Source organism: Chionomys nivalis, chromosome 17 (genome assembly GCF_950005125.1).
Source record: "Chionomys nivalis chromosome 17, mChiNiv1.1, whole genome shotgun sequence".
NCBI lineage: Eukaryota > Metazoa > Chordata > Mammalia > Rodentia > Cricetidae > Chionomys > Chionomys nivalis.
The window spans coordinates 60,688,872-60,708,403 of NC_080102.1; the positions used below are offsets into that span (position 1 = coordinate 60,688,872).

Here is a 19,532-nt window from a genome sequence, read left to right on the forward strand (position 1 = left end):
GCTCCTCACAGCTCCAGCCAAGAGGAGGAAAAAGCCTGGCCCCGGAGCCCCCTTGTGGCCACTCAGGACAGGACGGGTGGCGCCGCCTTGCACCCAGACTGGCTGGCTGTGAGGCCTGGACAGCTGCTATGGAGGCTGCTGCGGTGTGAGCCCCCGGCTGGTCAGCCCCAGCCCCGAGTGGGGGACACAGCCTAACGCCTTCGGTTCTCATAGCTACCAGACCTTGGCTCACTTCCCCTTGGGCTTCAATTTCCTCTTCCATACAAATAGATCAAATTGATTTTGGATGATTTCTTGCATAGTAGGGCGGGCACACCTGTGATCCCAGCCCTGAGGGGAGAGACCGAGGGTGAGGGCATCTGCTGGCTCCAATCCTCCTGTTTCTGTCAAGTGCTGAGATTAGCGGGTGAAACTACCATATCTGGCCTACTGTGTTAAGACTTCAGCACGAAAGTCTAGTGTGGAGGTGCACTCTTTAATCCCGGCACTCGGAAGACAGCAGCAGGAGGACCTCTGTGAACTCGAGGTCAGTCTGGTCTACAGAGTGACTTCCAGGACAACCAGGGCTGTTTGGCATGTAATGAGAGTAAAGACTCAGGTACTGGCCACAGGGGTGCAATGGGCTTTACCCTTCTAAACCTCTCTCTGCTAGACCTTGTATGTGTGTGTGTGTGTGTTATGTGTGTGTGCGTGTGTGTCCCAGGAGCCCTCAGAGGGAATCACAAACAGACCCTGAAGACTCAAACCCTCCTGCTATGCCTTCAAGACAGTGTGGTCTGTGAGTGTCTGCTCAGCACCGTGTGGGTGTGCTGGCGGTCAGTCAGGCTGCCCCGAGGTCACAAGAGCTGCCCCATGGGTGAGATCCTCTCAGGCATGCCCAGCCTCCCACACCACTGAATCCACGGGCGTATCCCCACACCTCCCAGGCACCCAGAGACTGGCCCTGAGGTGATGGCTGAGGCACACATTCTAGAACAGCGACAAAGGGCAAAGGCAGGGGACCTGCAGCACTGGTGGGGCCCTGAAGAGACCGGGAGCCTTGTACCCTTGCCAGCACTCATGATGGAGGTGAAGGACCCTCACAGTGTAGAAAGTGGATGGAAAGAAGGGACGGGGGGGGGGATTTAACCCAGACCTCTTCCCTCTTCAGGACTCCTCTCCTGGGCTGTTTGGAAGTCCTTCCAGATATCTAACCTAAAGGGTTTCACTATGGGATTATTTTTGTTTTTTTAGCTGTTTTAAACCATAGAAACAGTTTTGGAACTCTGAAGAGGAAAGAGAGGTAAACACGAGGAGAGGGCGGGAGAAAGGATGGCACCAGAAAGCTGTGACAGTCAGGGGGACATCTGTGGCTATCTTCTTCTTTGAGAGATGAATCCAGATGCAGGCTGCTTTGGAGGAGAGACTTGAGACAGACCACAGGGAAGACTTCCCAGAAAGGGTTCATGATGACATTCTCTGAAAATACATTAGCTAATTAAAAACCAAAGCGACAGTGAGAAAGAGACAGCAGATAAGAAAGGGACAGTTGTGTCCATCAGAAAAGGAGGAATGGATACCCACAGCAGCGAAGGCCAGACAAGACATGACTGGACCTCAGAAGGAAACGGCTAGGGATGGTCCCCGACTGCCCTGAGGGGATGCAGCCTAAGAGCACCAACACTGGCTTCCCCACGTGGACTGACCACGCATCCACATTGTCTTTCTCACGTGGACTGATCACAGCACCCGCACTGGCCTCCCCACGGGTGGACCGAGCACAGCACCTGCACTGGCCTCCCCACGTGGACTGACCACAGCACCCGCACTGGCCTCCCCACGTGGACCGAGCAAAGCACCTGCACTGGCCTCCCCACGTGGACTGACTGCAGCACCCACACTGGCCTCCCCTTGTGGACTGACCTCAGTACCCGCACTGGCCTCCCCTCGTGGACTGACCACAGCATCCACATTGTCTTTCTCATGTGGACTGACCACAGCACCCGCACTGGCCTCTCCACGTGGACTGACCGCAGCGCCCGCACTGGCCACCCCTCGTGGACTGACCGCAGCACCCGCACTGGCCTCCCCTCGTGGACTGACCGCAGCGCCCGCACTGGCCTCCCCTCGTGGACTGACCGCAGCGCCCGCACTGGCCTCCCCTCGTGGACTGACCGCAGCGCCCGCACTGGCCTCCCCTCGTGGACTGACCGCAGCGCCCGCACTGGCCTCCCCTCGTGGACTGACCGCAGCGCTCGCACTGGCCTCCCCTCGTGGACTGACTGCAGCATCAGTGCTGAAGATGTTGAGCACTAAGACCCCGATTCTGGGGTTTAGAGGGGTAGCACAGGGAGGTAGAGACCTCTGACCCTTAGTGCTCCACACCTGATTATGTCACCCCAGATCCACTCATGTGGACTTGTGCTGACACACGAAGGGAAACATGGCCAGGTCCCCACCAAGCTGTAAGCTGGTCTCCACCCGCCAAAAAGGGGACATGCACTGTCCTGCTTTCCAGTGTCCCACTCCAAAGACCCTGATCTTGCTCCTAGTTCTGATCATGGGGCCCCTGTCCCTTTAATCTCCTGAACCAGAGGCTTGGCCTTCTGAGCCCAGCCAGCATCTGCAGTGCAGGAAGGACTCCCAGACCCTGGAGTAGAATATCATCAGGATCTGGAAAAACCAGGGGAGATCTGTTGGTTTTCAGGGCCCCAGCTCTCCCTCATTTGGGCTGGCTAGTTCTGTACTGTAGCTGCCCAGCTGCATAAGAGGCCAGGGCATGACGGATCCTGAAGCTGCACTGGGGGCAGGGCAGGGTGAACATTGGGGCATGAGTCAGGGGGCAGTCAATAGGGCCAGGCTGCTGCATTCCCTTCCCAGCCTGGGTGCCCCTCCCTCCCTGAGCGGTGCCTCCTCAGTCTGGCAGCTCTGCAGCCCTGCAGGAAGCTGGTGCAGGCGGCGTCATTCTGCCAGGATCAGCAAGAAAGCCCAAGCAGCGGAGGCGATGCTGCAGAGAAGACTGCCCAGTGCTGTTCAAAGTCACACCTACCAGCTGGTCCAGGCAGGCTGGGAACAAGTGACCTAGTTCCGCTGGGAAGCAGAGGGACAAGAGAAGATGCCTGGGCTGAGAGAGGACAGACAATAAGCAGCAGAAAGGTGAAAGAAGCAGAGTAAGAAACCAAGACCCAAGAAGATGGAAGGACAACGTGCTTCCAATTACCTCATTGTCCAACCTCGCCTAAGAGCCTGGTGTTCCCAGAACACCATGGCCCTCCCAAGAGCAATGCAGAGAACTGGGCTGAGTCCCACACGCATGCGTGCGTTTGACTGACTGACTGACTGACTGACTGTGGGTGGCCTTAATGTGATTCTGTGAGCCACCTATGGGGGCCAGAAAAGGGTGTCAGCTCAAACTGGAGTCCACTCCAGGGTACCTGCTGGAATTGCAGATGGGTGTGAGCAGCCTTGTGGGCACTGAGAATTGAACCTGAGTCCTCTAGAAGAGCAGTTCTAGGAGTCCAGGTTTTGTTTCTGAATCTACTTCACTGTGGCCTGTGACTTTGGTCAAGACAAACTGTGGAGTAGCTTGGAGCCAGACAACCAGGTTGGGAGGTTTGGACTCCCTGCCCCGACTCCATCCCCTCTGCTGGTTGAAGCTTCCATTTACCCCTCTTCAAAATCCCCCCAGGCTTTAGCTATGGATTCCTGACAATGAGGAGTGCGAAGAGGTTGGCATCATCTGAGGGTATCCAGTTGTTACGCGGCTGGTGCTGTTGGGTCAGACACACTATGGTTGGAAGTTGGCGCTCAGTCAGGACTGTCTGGTTACTGGCTGACTGTGTGATTTCAGACTAGACCTTTGACCCTCTGAACCTTGATGTCTCGTGTATAGTGGGTGAAGGGTCAAAATGCCTCCCTTGTGGGGCTGTTGAGAGACAGAGCCATTAAATGATCTGATGTGTGTGGGAATAAACTCTGTACAAATGTCAGCGGTAATGATGGTGGGAATAATAGTGGCTTTTAGGCTGAGGATAGGAGCTTGCCTAGCATGTATGGTTCCTAAGTTCTATCCTAGGCATAGTGGGAAACATAGGTAAGACCAACACACAGGGTGTGAAGGCAGGCAACCTGGAAGCAGAAGGACCAGCAGTGTCAAAGGTCATCTTCAGCTACATGGTGAATTTGAACCAGATTGGATCATGAGCTTCCGATTAAAAAAAAAAAAAGTTTATATTCTTTTTTGGTTTTTTCAAGACAGGGTCTCATTATATACCTCTGGCTGTCCTGGAACTTACCATGCAGATCAGGCTGCCCTCAAACTCACAGAGATCCGCCTGCCTCTGCCTCCCAAGTGCTGGGATTAAAGGTGTGCGCCATCACCCCCGATGAGGTTTGTATTTTTATCACCAGATGTCCTACCCGGCTCCAAACACCTGGAGTCTAAGGGAAAAGGTGCTTTGCCTTCACACGGTTCATCTGGGCCATAAGGCAGAGGCAGGAGCGTTTGTTCGAGCTGGTAGGACAGCAGGAGCACCCTCAGCACCCTGGAGTGGGCTCCCAGTTTGAGCTGCACAGGGAAGGTGGGTACCTCTTCTTACTGATGCGCCAACCACACGAGAGACCTCAGTGGAAATGGACGAATTGCTGGAAGCCTGGGTGAGCAGCTTGACCTCTCCCAGTCTCAGTTACTTCATCTGAAGACGAAGGGACTGGACCATCAGACAACCGAGTACACTCTGACCATAACAGGATGATAACTTGGTGGTGGGGTGCGTTCTAAGACACACACGACCTCTGTGCCTGTCGCCTAGGTCACAGTGAATAAAAGCACTTTCCTACCTCACTCGTGCACACACAGGTTCAGAGGTAAGGGCATTGACCTGACCTTGCTATTCGCATGCCCGGTCTCCCCTTTGCTCTCCTCAATCCTGCTATGCACTGCCAAGTCGGCTGGCACACCACTTCTGAATGCCACAGGCCGGGCGTCTGCTGCCCCCTGCTGGCCAAGTGCAGCATGGCAGCCTCTCCTGCGGAGCAGGCTAGGGGGTCCGGCCTGCTCAGGAAGGTAGGTTGAGCAGCTTCACCTGATCAAACAGATTCCTTTCTGGATCCTAGGAAGGTCTGTGAAAAGAACAAGAAGGACACTCCTCCGCTGACCCTGATCTCTCTACAGAAAAGAAATTCGGAACACAGTACTATTGTGAGCAAGGCCCTGTATTCCGTGCTTCTCAGACCTGAGGGATGTGTTCACAGTGGGAAGGGGAGAAAGGCGGAGAAGCCCCAAGTTACACAGCCAGCAGACTCAGATGAGGACCTTTACTTCTGGGAAAGAGCAGGGAGAGTCTGGGAGGCAGACATTTGACCGACATCTCCAGACTACTGTCTGGACGCCTGCAGAACCGCGGGCTGTGGGAGGGAAGGGGGGCGGATTCCCCTTTGACCCCAGGGCCCCAAAGGTGTTATCAGCCAGACCCCGCGGAAAATCCTTCCAGGATTCCTGTGCATTCCAGCCTGGGCCCAGGCTAGTTTTACAGCCACCCGCAGCCAGGACGCTGTTTATGGCTGCCCCATTCTCCGGTCCTGTCTCCAGGCCCCAAAGGCATCTGGCCAGGCTAGGAGGCTTGCGGTGGGAGGGGCGGTGGGAGGGGGGCTCCCCGCCCAGTTGTCCTTTGAACCCCGCTGGGCACCGGAAGGAAGAGGCTGGGACATGGGGCCTGCAGGCAGCACACTGAGCTGGAGCAGCAGGACCCCCCATGCAGAGCCACCTAGCACCACCTGAGTGCCCCTGCTAGCTGTGTGACCTTGGGTTGTGTGGTTTAACTTTCCCCAGCTTTAGTTCATTCTCCCAGGAAGAATGGAAATCATAGCTCCTCACAGTTCTTTTGAGAATGTGACAGGTCGGGTACAAACTTCCTGCCTCAAATTATAGCTGATACGATTAGCTTTATGGAGTCTGTAAATAAGGGAAAGAACCAGAGATTTCCTCTGTGATCAGCAGCCCTACAACTCCTGAGGTGGACCTCTAGCTCCCCTATGCACCCTTCCGCGGCACTTGCGTGCGTGTTGCCCTCTGCTGGCAGTGCAGAGAACTGCACTCTCTGCCAGGGACAGTCTGGGAGCCCGTGACTGGAAGGGGCTCCTCTCCATGTTACCTAAGGTGGACTGGAATCTGCAAAAGAGTCACAGAAGTGCAGACTAGCAAGGTTTGGGTGTAGGAATCAGGCTCTATGAGAAATCTTGGGCAGGTGGAGGGCACCAAGCAGTTCGTTGGCTCCGCAGTGGGAGCAAGAGAAAGAACTCCATGGCCTTTTCCTGAGATGTCCCCCGACTGAGGAAGAACCGGGAAGGTGGACAATCATAGCTATAGGAAGGTCTGTGATACCACTGGAGACCTGAAGATCTGGGGACAGGGCCATCAGAGATGTGGAGGAAACCCTACCCTTCTGTACACCCCAACCCCTCAATCCCCCACCCCAGTCCCCACCACCAAGCGCGCGCACACACACACACACACACACACACACACACACACAGTAGGTTAGGGACGGGTCAGAGGAGAAGCTCTTCCTGCCGGCAAAGGCAGGACTCTAGCAGCGCTAACATCTCAGAGTCTGGAGCTACTGCTCAGTGTCTGCTGAAGACAGCAATTCCCAGACAGAGTGAATGCCAGAGCAGGCAACCTGGCCTTAACACTGGTCACTCTCTGCCTTCTGGCCTACGCTGCAAGCCAGTAGGCTGTGGCCCCAGACCCTGAGCCTTGCAGCCCCCTCTTTCTCCCTGCTTCCCACACAGGCCTGCATGTGTCAGCTCAGAGGACGCCCTGGGTGATTCCAGAAGACAGGGTGCCATGCAAGCTCAAGGGACTTTGGGCAGTAGACCTTTCTTGAAAGCCAAGGTCCATATATCCTTCAGTGATGTCACAGTCTATGGTGCTGTGCCCCGCCCCCACCCTCCCTGATGTCCACCCTGCCTTCTCCACTCCCTTTCCCACCAACCGCCCGCACTACCACTCCAGCCACTGAGAATTCCAAACAAGAGGCTGGGATCCAGGCCCTGTTTATGTCACGGCAAGCTCTGTCCTGCCAGAAGCTGCCCACCTCTGACCCTCAGCCCTACCCCCAGAGCTCTGCTGGAAGAAACATTGAGCAGGGATGAGCAAACAGGCCCTCCCTGTCTGAGACGAGAGGAAAACTCTTTCTCCATTTTTATCCTGAGCCCCAAGCAGGTGGACCTGGCATGGGAAGCCTCTTTTCCAGTAGACTTGGGAGCAAGCAGGATGGAGGTGTCCCTCTGCTTCCCAGGGTGCCTATGCCCTGGCTGCTCCCCCCCCCAGCCCACCCACCTCCCTCAGTTGTAGTCTGGCCTGTCAGAACAGCCTCCCTCACTCCTAAGTAAACACAGCCCAAGGGACAGAGCCTGAGCCCCCCAAGTGCAGCTGCCCTGGGCAGGTTGTAAACCAATCTACTATAAATACAAAGCAGGGACCTACATAAACAGGGGAGGGCTCCAGCAGAGGCACCTGGTCCAGGAAAAGAAGGCACCATTGGGCCTGAAGTGAGGGATGGAGATGAGAAAGAGGTGGACCATGCAGGCCACCACCTCACCAGCTCTACCAACCCCATGGGCAGTGACAGAGTCCCAGGAAATTCAAGGGACTTAGAGTCAAGAGCTGGGTCCATTGCTGATGTTGGGACAGAGGTCCTGGAAGCAGAAGGGAGTCCCCAGGCGTCGGTTGAGGAGGGGCAAGTTCCCAACTCCAAGGTGAAGAGCCAGTCTGTCTTCAGTATCTCAGTCCTGCTGCTCTAGCCTTCTGTGCCTGCTGTGCCCTCCATCCTCCTTCATGTGTGGCTGGATCTCCATGCTTCCTCCACATTGGGTTCTTTAAAAGCTATTTCACTACTACTTTCTGTGCCTGTGTGTTTCACCTGCATGCATGTATTTTATTTATTTTTTAAAAATATTTATTTATTTATTATGTATACAATATTCTGTCTGTGTGTATGCCTGCAGGCCAGAGAGGGTACCAGATCCCATTACAGATGGTTGTGAGCCACCATGTGGTTGCTGGGAATTGAACTCAGGACCTTTGGAAGAGGAGGCGATGCTCTTAACCTCTGAGATATCTCTCCAGCCCCCTGCATGTATTTTATTACTACTTTCTGTGTCTGTGTTTTCACCTGCATGCATGCCTGTGGACTGCATCACACCTGCTGCTCTTGGAAGCCAGAAGAGGGCACTGGATTCCCTGGAACTGGAGTTACAGAAATGAACTTACAGACAGTTGAGAGCTGCTATATGATGGGAATTGAACCTGAATCCTCTAGAAAACAGCATATGTTCTTATCTACCAAGCTATTGCTCCATTCCATCAAAACATTATTTTATGGGCAAAACTCGGAGCCATTTCATATGTCCGTGATCAGTCAGGACTGCTGCTGTGGAGACAGCTGGCTCATGTTGACACCTCCAGCCCTATCTCCATACCGTTTTCACTTCCTGTCACCTGTGGATGTGGTCCTCTCCCATGTGACCTCAGACAGCGAAGGGAAAGGGCAAAGGGATCCAGACAGACCCACATCCAAGCCTGGGTGTAGGGTCTCTCCGAGGACTGAGGAAAGCATAGCCTGGCAGACCGCACAGCCATGACCGCTTCTCTACTGACCCATCCCCCGACTAATCGCTATTCATGGGACACAGCTGGGTGATTAATGGCCTGATTAATAATTACTCAGGCTAATAAAATAATTAATTAATTTGGCAAGCCATTATTTATCTGGCTGTCCTCAACCTGAAACTCAGAAACTAGGAGTTTGGGAATCTCCCCTCCAGGCTCTTTCAAAAAAACGTAATCTTTAACAGGGTGGGTAGTGGGCGGGGGTGTCCCACCCCACCACAAGGCTCTTGGCAGGTGGAAGAGGAAAGGGCTTTAGGACTCTGATAGAGTGAACCTCCAGCAACCTCCAGCAGAGGGAGGAGTTGACTAGCCGGTGAGCTCTGCATCTGAGCACCCAGGTTTGGGGAATTCTTGTATGCATTCTCTCTAGCACGTGATTGATGACACCATTTTCAACAAATGATCTTTATCGCTCTTCTTATCTCCCAAATTTATGATTTTGCCCGCAAGCCTCAGCCTAGATAAGTGAGGACTAGGTGGGACCCAAAACCTAGCAGGAACCCCCCCATCTGCAGCTAAGCTCTGCCTCCTGAACTCTGCAGGAAGCAAGGCCCCTTTCCCCTGCCCATCTGCAGCTAGGCTCTGCAGCACCATTAGACTTGGGTTCCCAGTAAAACCAGAGAAATAAAGTCAGGCAGTGGTGGTGCACACCTTTAATCTCAGCAGAGGCTCCAAAGCTACAGAGAAACCCTGTCTCGAAAAACAAAACAAAACAAAACAAACAAACAAACAAAACAAAACCCCAAAGAAATAGGACAGCCAGGGCCTGGAGAAATGGTTAAAAGGTTAAAAGCACCGGCTGCTTTTCCAGAGGTCCTGAGTTCAAATCCGAGCAACCACATGGTGGCTCACAACCATCTGTTATGAGATCTGGTGCCAGCCTGGCGGTGGTGGTGCACGCCTTTAATCCCAGCACTTGGGAGGCAGAGGCAGGCGGATCTCTGTGAGTTCGAGACCAGCCTGGTCTACAAGAGCTAGTTCCAGGACAGGCTCCAAAACCACAGAGAAACCCTGTCTCGAAAAAACCAAATATATATATATATTGGACAGCCAACATTTTGGGAGGGAAAGATGGAGGCAGAACCTACTTCAGTTACTTGTCCCTTTGTCTTATAGGCAGGTAGAGCTCACACTTTAGGCCTAGGGACCATACATGAGCCATGTGGTCCCCTTGGGTGCTTCAGTGAGAGAGCTTAGGTGGGCTCTCAGTAACGCTAAGAGTGGATAAGAACTTTATCTTGTTATAGATGGAAGCAGGAAAATCAGAATAATAAATAGCTCATACCTAGGACAAAAGCCTCCCAAAGAGAGACACTGGAGAGATGGCTTAACAGTTAAGAGCACTGGCTGCTCTTCCAGAGGATCTGAGTTCGATTCCCAGCACCCACATGGTGGTTCACAACCGTCTGTAATGAGATCTGGTGCCCTCTTCTGGCCTGCAGGTGTACATGCAGCGCAATCGTACATAAAATAGAAATAAATAGCTCTTTTTAGAGAGATGCTTCTAAAATTCGTGCAGCCTAGGATAACGGTGCACAACTGCCATCCAGCACCAGGAAGCTGGAGGCAGGGGATCAGTTCAAGTCCAGACTGGGCTACAAGTTAGAGGCCACGCTGAACTCCACAGGAAGGAAAAACTTAGGAGTGGGCATTTGAAGTGGGCTTTAAGGAATGAGCAGGAAAGTTGTTGAGGACAAGTAAGAAAGTATGTGTGAGAGGCGGCCAGATGGACTCAGGCAAGACCGAGGTGGCCACAGGGGTGTCCTTTCCTGTGCGCAGTGTGGAGGTGGGAGAGGGGCCCACACTGGTTTGTGTATTCGGAAGGCATCTCTGGCAAACGGGAAAGAGAGCTGGTACATTGGGCCACACTGGGAGACGCTGGGAATTGGCTGGATTCCAAAGCCTCCACAGTGGACAGGAAGATGCTTTGGCGTCGGGCTGCTGGGGATCCCCACTCTCCTGGTCTCCAGAGACTGAAGAACTGGGTGGGAGCTCTGCTCTTAAATCTTCCCACACCCCTGAGTGATGGAGAGGAGCCAGGCCGGGTGCCCTGGCGGCCGCAATGGAGGCGGCACTGCGGCCAGCAGAGGGCGCGCGGGAGACTCGCTGCCCAGGACCGGGCGTCCCACTCGCGGGCGTCCACAGCGCGGTGTCGCCGCCCGAGGGGTCGCGCGCGGAGCTTGCAGCCCCTACCATGTGCTTCCGAAGTACGGCCACCCAGGGCGACTCCTGCGGGCCGCCAGCCCGGGGCGGGGGCGGAGCGCGGGGCCACCTGGGCGTCCCAGTGGGCGGCCACCGTGCGAGCACCTGGTCTGACTGCTCCCGCGGGGGAAGGGCGACCCACTCCACTTGGGCGTCCTCCCACCACTCCCCCCTCCACCAGTTTCCAGTAGGAGGGGCTTTCAGGTTAAAGTCCTCGGGAATCTCATCTTCAAGCCCTCCACCCTGAGCATCCAGGGTTGACTCTATTGGGGAAGTTCTTCCTGGTGTCTTACCACCGCAATCAAATCTTACAAGCTATAGCCTCACTGGAGAAAGTGGGTGCCTCGATTTTCTTCCCACGCTCCCTTTCCTATGCTCACAGCTCCGTTCCCCTCCTGGAAAAGCCCTCCTCCTCCCCATCTTGCATCCCGTTTGCCTTTTGTCATCCGGGCCACCCAACTCTGCTCTGATCGCCCCCTTCCTCAGCAGCGCCAGCACCCGAGCACCACAGAGCTGAGCCGGCGGATGGCCTCAGTTTCCCCGTGGCTTCCTCTCGCGCCCTTGGCTCGGGGAACGCGCAGATCCCAAGACGCCGAGTAGGGGAGCTGAAGGTCGTGGGCGGCTGGGAGCAGCAGCGGGGGCGGGGTGGGAGGGCACGGGGTGCGGCGGGCGCGGGGCACGCGAGTCCCCATTCTTGGCGCAAGGAAGACCCCGTGTGGCCGCCGCGGGAGGCGCAGGCGATGGAGACCCTCCAAGCGCCAGACAATCCTTGGCTGTTCACTGTGCCCTGGAAGACTTCGGCCTGTTTACACACACCCAAAACACAACAACCTGGATCTCACCAAACCACCAGGAAAAATAAAGTACGAACAGCAAGTGTGATTGTGGTTAGACTTCCGGAAGGACTTCAGCAAGGGAGGCAGGAGACAGGTCTCAAGAAGGGTGGGGGAGGACAGACCTTCAGACCCGGGCATCGCCTGGTCCTGGAAAGAGGGAGTTCTGGGGCTGGGATGAGCGCGGGATTGCACGGGATTGTAGCCTGGCCTACCGTACCCCGCGTGCTCAGGAACACGCAGCTAGCAGGCGGGGGGCGACAGTCCTCCAAGGCCTCCTCAGCCCTTCGCCCGCACCTTTATAAGGAAACCGGTCACGGGGACCCAGCACACCCCACCCTAACTTCTCCGCGACCGCGACGACACCTTTGACAGCCCTGTCGCCGAGTCGTTTGCATACATTTGCACACCCAGCTGCGCGCAGCTGCCCTCGGCTGCGGGCCACAGTTCGTGGCAGGCGGGTGGCTCCGCGGCGTGGGCTCCATCTGTGCCCGGCCGCCGCCGCCGGCTCGCGCCACCTCTGGGCATCCGTCCGCCTCACCCAGACGAGCTTAGACGCCACCGCTGAGACTTCCAGGACAGCCTGAGCTCCCTCCCGGCCCGACCTTCCTGAAGGACAGGTGCAGTCTCCTAGACGGTTATCCTACCAAGATGGGGAATGTGCGATCGGGGGACCCAAAACTCCAGGGACTGGAGAATTTCGAACAGAGATTGTGATGTCTGTTCTGCCCGAAGACATCCTACGCCCCCTGCCAGTAGCCCGGTGCAGCTTCATCTCTGGCGCCCGCTGATGTCAGAGGACCGCAGACTCCCTACACTCCCGGGATCGCTCTCAGGCTGCCTGCCTTTCTCAGCTCGTGAGCTGCCGCCCACCTGGACTGCCCTCTTGACTCCTGGACAGAGTTGGAGGCATAGGCCTGTAATCCCAGCTGCTTAGGGACTGAAACAAAAGGACCACAGATTCAAAGCAAGCCCGGGCAACGTAGAAAGACACTATTAAAAACAATTTGTGTTCGCTCCAGCAGCACATATACTAAGATTGGAATGATACAGAGAAGATTAGCCCTGCACGAGGATGGAATGAAAATTGTGAACCATTATATATATATATATATATATATATATATATATATATATTTTTTTTTTTTGTTTTTTGAGACAGGGTTTCTCTGTGGCTTTGGAGCCTGTCCTGGAACTAGCTCTTGTAGACCAGGCTGGTCTCGAACTCACAGAGATCCGCCTGCCTCTGCCTCCCGAGTGCTGGGATTAAAGGCGTGCGCCACCACCGCCCGGCCATTCTATATTTTTTGAACAAGTTCTAGGACAGCCAGGCATACACCGAGAAACCCTATCTCGAAAAAATCAAATATATGTTTTAGAACTATCTCAGGCCGGGCTGTGCGGAGGCAGAGGCAGTTGCATCTCTGTGAGTTCGAGGCCAGCTTGGTCTACAGAGTGAGTTCCAGGACAACCAGGGCTGTTAAACGAAGGGGGGGGGGACACCTCCCTCAGACTTTAGCTGACACTTGTAATACTAGCACTCTGGAGGTTTGAAGCAGGAGGATTACCTTGAGTTCCAGTTCAGTCTGGGCTACATGGCAAATTCCAGGCTAGTCAGAGCTACATAGCCAAATCCTGTCAGAAATAACAACAACAACGACAATGCAGCTTCTTCTTAAAGGCTGGGGATGTAGTTCAGTGTAGGGCACTTGCCTAACATATGAAAAGCCCTGGATTCATTCCACAGCAACGATCTCACACACACATGGGGATAAAAGAAAATGAGCTGCCATCCTCCCTGAGGACTCCCTCTCTGACTCTGCAGAGGTATTTGGTCACTCCACTCTCCAGGTTGTGAGCTCTACAGGGACCATGTCTGTTCACAGACTAGATCAGGGGGCCAACTCCCGAACGGCTGCACCCCGAAGCAAAGCCTCCTCCTCTGAAGCTGACCCTGGACTACAAAACTGGAGTTACCCTGGTAGGCCCCACTCAGCCAGAGAATGAAACACTTCCTGAGTGTACGAAAGGGCGGTTCCCCCGGCCTCGGCCTCAGGTGGGAAGCCTGAAGTCATCAGATCCCCTGGAAAGGGCATTACAGGCAGCTGTGGGTGCAGGGGACTAAACAGAGTTCTCTTAACTACTGGGACATCTCTTTAGCCTCAAGAACTATTCTGAATGTCACGTGGAAAAAAAAAAAAACACAAAATAGACATTTATCCACAATGTAAAAATAGGGATTTTTCTCTTATGAACAAAAAACAAGGTCAAGTACAGAAATGAAAAGATGTGGCCGGGCGGTGGTGGCGCACGCCTTTAATCCCAGCACTCGGGAGGCAGAGGCAGGTGGATCTCTGTGAGTTCGAGACCAGCCTGGTCTACAAGAGCTAGTTCCAGGACAGGCTCCAAAACCACAGAGAAACCCTGTCTCAAAAAACCAAAAAAAAAAAAAAAGAAATGAAAAGATGTGTAGTATATTGCCAAGATAGGATTATGGGATTGGGCTGGGCGGTAGTGGTGCACGCCTTTAATCCCAGCATTTGGGAGACAGAGACAGGCAGATCTCTGTGAGTTCGAGGCCAGCCTGATCTACAGAGCAAGTTCCAGGACAGGCTCCAAAGCTACAGAGAAACCTTGTCTTGAAAAGCCAAAAAAAAAAAAAAAAGTAAGGTTTTTTCTTTTGTTAGTTCTTAGATTCTGTTTGTAATAAAAATAATAAAGCAGACTAGAGAGATGGCTCAGTGGTTAAGAGCACTGACTGCTCTTCCAGAGGTCCTGAGTTCAATTCCCAGTAACCACATGGTGGCTCACAACCAATTCTAGTGGGATCTGATGCTCTATTCTGGCATGAAGGTGTACATGCAGATAAAGCACTCACACTCATACATACAATAAATAAATCTTTTTTTAAAAAATAAAGCAGCCAGGTGGTGGTGGTGCATGCCTTTAATCCCAGCACTCTGGAGGCTGAGGCAGGAGGATCTCTGTGAGTTCAAGGCTAACCTGGTCTACAGAGCTAGTACCAGGACAGATTCCAAAAGCTACAGAGGAACCCTGTCTCGAAACACCCAAAAATAAATAAATAAAAAATTAAAAAAAAAAAAAAAAGCACCGTGGGGAAAACGAAAGCATGGCCCAGGAAACCGAGAGGCTGGTGGTGCCATACAGCCATGCAACAGCAAAGCCAACACATCCGTGTCTCAGTGGTGCTGGGGCACAGCCTAGCCTCAGTGCTGAATGGTTCTGCCACTTAGCCCAACCTCAACACGTATTTGTCCTGCCCAGGGCCTAAGCTGTTGAGGGGTTGGGGGCTGACAGAAGAGGTCACCTGTTTCTATTGCCCATTCTCTCAATTTGCTTATCCTGCCATTGTGTGTGCCCGGACTCCTCACACGCTTGCTGTCCTTCCGGACGGTGCTGTCTCTAAGGCCTCCTGTTCGCAGTTTCCTGCTTCTGGGTGCCACAGTTAATTTTATGTGGCATTGGGGGACCAAACCCAGGGCCTTGTACTTGTTGGGGAAAGTATTATACCAATTGAACCACATCCCCAGTTTTCTCTTTCCTCCCAGGCCTCTCTCAGAACAGAATATCTGAGGGTCTGCATTACGGAGCTGAGGTGACCTTGGCTGGGAGAGAAGCCCCTCCCAAACAGCAACCCACGCGCTGTTCGCTCATTCTCACAAAGGACCTGCATGCAGCTCTTGTGCTCTTTTCCACTTCCCAGCCATGTCCCCTGAATGGCGACCTAGACAAGGTGGGGTCTTAAGTAATCAAATGAGCACAAACATTTTCAAATGAACCCTTCCTCCAACTCACCCACACCCAGATGCTCCATTCCCTTGTGAGGGACCCAGAGTTGTTGGGAATAACCCCAACTACTAAGGACTAGGTATCTTTACCTGTGGCCACTTGAAGGGCCAAGTACTTGCCCCTCCCCTTATTCCCTTTCTGGGAAACCTAAAGCAGGCTTGGAGGTTGAAAGGATTCAGGCTCCCCAATCTTCCCACAGTAGGAACAAATTAAAGCCATTAAAGATGCACAGGGTTCCTAAAATTACCCATGTATTCTTCAGGTTTCTAGGAAGCTCATGGAGCTGAGAGGGAACCCTGTCCTGTCTCAGAACACCGGTGGGTAAATGCTGAGGTCACTCACCACTTGCAGCTCTCTGGAGGTGAGTCTAGCCTGCTGTTTGTAGGGAGTGAGGGTGCTGTCTGGAGGCAGAGGGTAAAGCCACAGACGCCCAGGCATGCACCTTCCATGAGTTTCCTCAGCCCTTGAATCTGTTTGACACACAACACTAAGTTTCTCACCTCTGCCTTTCCCCTTTTATTCATCTGCTAATTTTCACAGGGATAATCCGTAAATCTGCTTCTCTCTCCCTCCTCCTCCCCAGGCTTGGACTTTGGTCCCCAAACTACACTAATCCAGCTTTTTGGTTTTTTCCTTTATTATTTTTTTTTCATTTATTTTACATACCCACCAGTTTCCCTCCCTCAACCCAGCTCTTTAATCCACACCACAGACTCATCCGGCTTGAGGTTTGAGAAGTGAAGGGCAGGGTGGGGTACAGAATTAGAGGACTTGCTTTTGCCTAGTTGGCACGAGGCCCCAGCATGGAACCAGGTACAGTGGTACACACTGGGAATTCCAGCACTTGGGAGGCAGAAACAGAGAGATCAGACATTCAAGATCACTCTTGCCTATACAGTGAGCTTGAACCCGCCCCCCGGCATCAGGTTCCCAGTTGCCTACATGCTCCCCAAGGCTGATGAATGGGACATTTTTATGTATATGATAAACGGAACACGTATTTCAGAAAGAAACTAGGCACGGTGGTACATGCCTGTATTCCCAGCATTCAGGAGGCTAAGGCCAAAGAAAAGGAGTGCAGATCCGCCCTAGGCATAGTGAGACCCGCCTCAAAACCTGCTGCCTGAAGAGTGCAAAAACTTCATCTCATGGCAACCCCTGCCCTGAGGTGGCATCAACACCACAAAGGTTACGAAATTCTTTTTTTAAATATTTATTTATTATGTAAACAATATCCTGTCTGTGTGTATGCCTGCAGGCCAGAAGAGGGTACCAGATCTCATTACAGATGGTTGTGAGCCACCATGTGGTTGCAGGGAATTGAACTCAGGACCTTTGGAAGAACAGGTAATGCTCTTAACCTCTGAGCCATCTCTCCAGCCCCCAGGTTATGAAATTCTTAAAAGTGGCCATTATTAGACTGGAGAAATGCATCAGTGATTAAGAACACTTGCTTTCTGTCTTTGTAAACACTGTTTCTCTGTGTTGGAACTCACGCTATAGACCAGGCTGGCCTCGAGCTCACAGAAATCAGCCTGCCTCTGCCTACCGAGTGCTGGGATTAAAGGTGTATGCCACCACTGCCCAGGTTAAATAATTATTTTAAAGTGATCATTATTTGGGGTGGGGTGCATGCTTGGCTTAGGCACACGCGGCCCCAGGAATACCTGTTTTACACACCACTGCTAAATGAGGAGAGATGGAGATGGAGATGGAGATGGAGACTCTGATTCCCAGAAGCACTTCCCCTTCACTAGAACTCTGAAAAAGAAAGGAAGTGTTCTTCCTCCTTGGATCCCTTTTTCTTAATTCCCTTTATTAGTTCTCTAACACAGAAAGGAAAAAGAACAACCAGGAACCAAGAAAGGGCCATAAGCAGGAAGAGGTGAAGAGGGAAGAAAGAAGCCCTCGAGCAAGACTACTGTGTAGCAAGGCTACTAATAGCGAGGCTGTGGCCGCAGCTCCACAGCAGGGCAGGGTCACTCTCTCCATCTCCAGCTTCCTACACAGACCTGAATGAGGCAGGGAGGCAGGCTGCCTCTGGAGATGTGGAGGAAGTCCTGTTCACCTGCTTCCAAGGCTCCCTACACACTTCCTTCCCTCTCCAAAGGCACAAAGGGCAGCAGGGGTAAAGGGTGAAGTAATAATCCAAACCTTTCGTCTCAGCAGCTCCCAATTAAAATTATCAGCATCTCTTCTTCCCTGGCTTATAACCAAATATTGAACAAGACCTTGGTGATGGAGTTGGCGGCTAGTGGGCAGGCATCTTCTCCTAGTCTCGCACAGAAAGACCTGCACCTGCTTCCAATCACAGCATGGACCAGAACGAGCTTGTAAAGAGTCCCAGATTGTTGCAAGAAAGATAATTTGATGGGCTGAAATGAAATATCCAAATTAAGGTCGCTTTGGGAATGGGAGGAGTGGAGACATAGGAAATAGGAGAAAAGGACAATAGACACAATTCAGGATGCAAAGGAGAACTACCCAGATGATCCTTCCACCTAACACACCAGGTGGGCTCATAGTTTGCCCTGAGCCACACAGTGCCTATGCCACATGCCCACACTCTGACCCCAGCCTTCACCTTGTCTCCTTTCCCCCCTTCCGATAGGGTCTCTGTGAAGGCTGGCTTGGAACTAAGAGATCCACCATCCTGAGTGCTGGAGTTAAAAGTGTGCCACCATGCTTTTTTAAAGATCTTTTTAAACACCACACACAGGGAAGTCCGCTTATGGAGTGGATTTCCTCCGGATCTCTTCCAGGGACTGCAGTGTCACACATTCCTCTCAAGCACACACACAGGTCACTCCAGGCTTGGGCAGCAGCTCTGGCATGGCTTCCCCTGTTCAGGGTCAGCTCTGACTACTGTGAACACCTGGTTCAGCTTACACTTCCAAAAAGCAGGGAGAGCCTGGGCTGGGGCAGTGCAGAGCTACAGATCCCCAGTGAGCCAGGAGAGCAGGGATCCCCACAGTGAGCCAGGAGAGCAGGGATCCCCACAGTGAGCCAGGAGAGCAGGGATCCCCACAGTGAGCCAGGAGAGCACGGACCCCCAGTGAGCCAGGAGAGCACGGACCCCCACAGTGAGCCAGGAGAGCAGGGACCCCCACAGTGAGCCAGGAGAGCACGGACCCCCACAGTGAGCCAGGAGAGCACGGATCCCCACAGTGAGCCAGGAGAGCACGGATCCCCACAGTGAGCCAGAAGAGCACGGACCCCCACAGTGAGTCGGGAGAGCACGGATCCCCACAGTGAGTCTCCACTTGCCTCCAGCTGCATCCATTTCGTTAGTTCGGTGGCTTCTGGACTTTTTCAGAAAACTGAAAGTTTACAAGGGGATGAGTTATGGCAACACAGAACTCATCTAAACTGAGTGCCAAGCAGACAAACCCCTTCCCTTACTGAGGGGAGACACACACCAAGATAGTTGTCTAAGGGTGGAGTACAGGATCAAACCCCCTCCAACCCCGGAGTTAGTCCTGAGTCTCAACGGGCCCAAGGCAGACAAACTGCCCATGGGAAAAGACAACTAGAAAAGGAAGGAAGCAGATCCAGTCCTCAGAAGTCGGAAATAAATAATGTCCAGAAAGGCCCATCTCTGAGGTGGACCAAATGGCTCTCCTGCACCATGTTTATGGGGTCATGGACCATTAAGCCAGCCAACCTACAGATGTCTTCATAAGACTTTTACGAGATTAGACTGCAGAGACCCTATAACTCAGCAGCCAGAGAGGAAAACAAGCAGGGGGAACTGCAAAGACAAGCTGGTAGCAATCAGGGCTGCTCCAGGGTCTGTCCACCATCACTTAGCCCTGCAAATTTCTGCCCTGCCCCACCAGGTTCAGGGCCACATCACTTATGTGGCCCAATAAACCCTAGATAACCTCACTTTCATCTCCTGACCCAATTAACTACTGCGACCCCATTTCTGGTTCACCCGTGTTAATCCTTAGGACACAAGTTTCTTTGGCCTCTGTGAAGCAAACCAAAGATGAGACAGTTATAGCAAAACCATACTGGGTTTTGTAAACCTT

At 53.1% G+C, this 19,532-nt stretch overlaps 1 pseudogene; it reads left to right on the top strand.

Annotated features, from left to right (window-relative positions):
- Positions 1-12,697: 12,697 nt before the first annotated feature.
- LOC130889250 (U6 spliceosomal RNA) lies at positions 12,698-12,797 on the top strand (annotated as a pseudogene).
- The last annotated feature ends 6,735 nt before the right edge of the window (positions 12,798-19,532 follow it).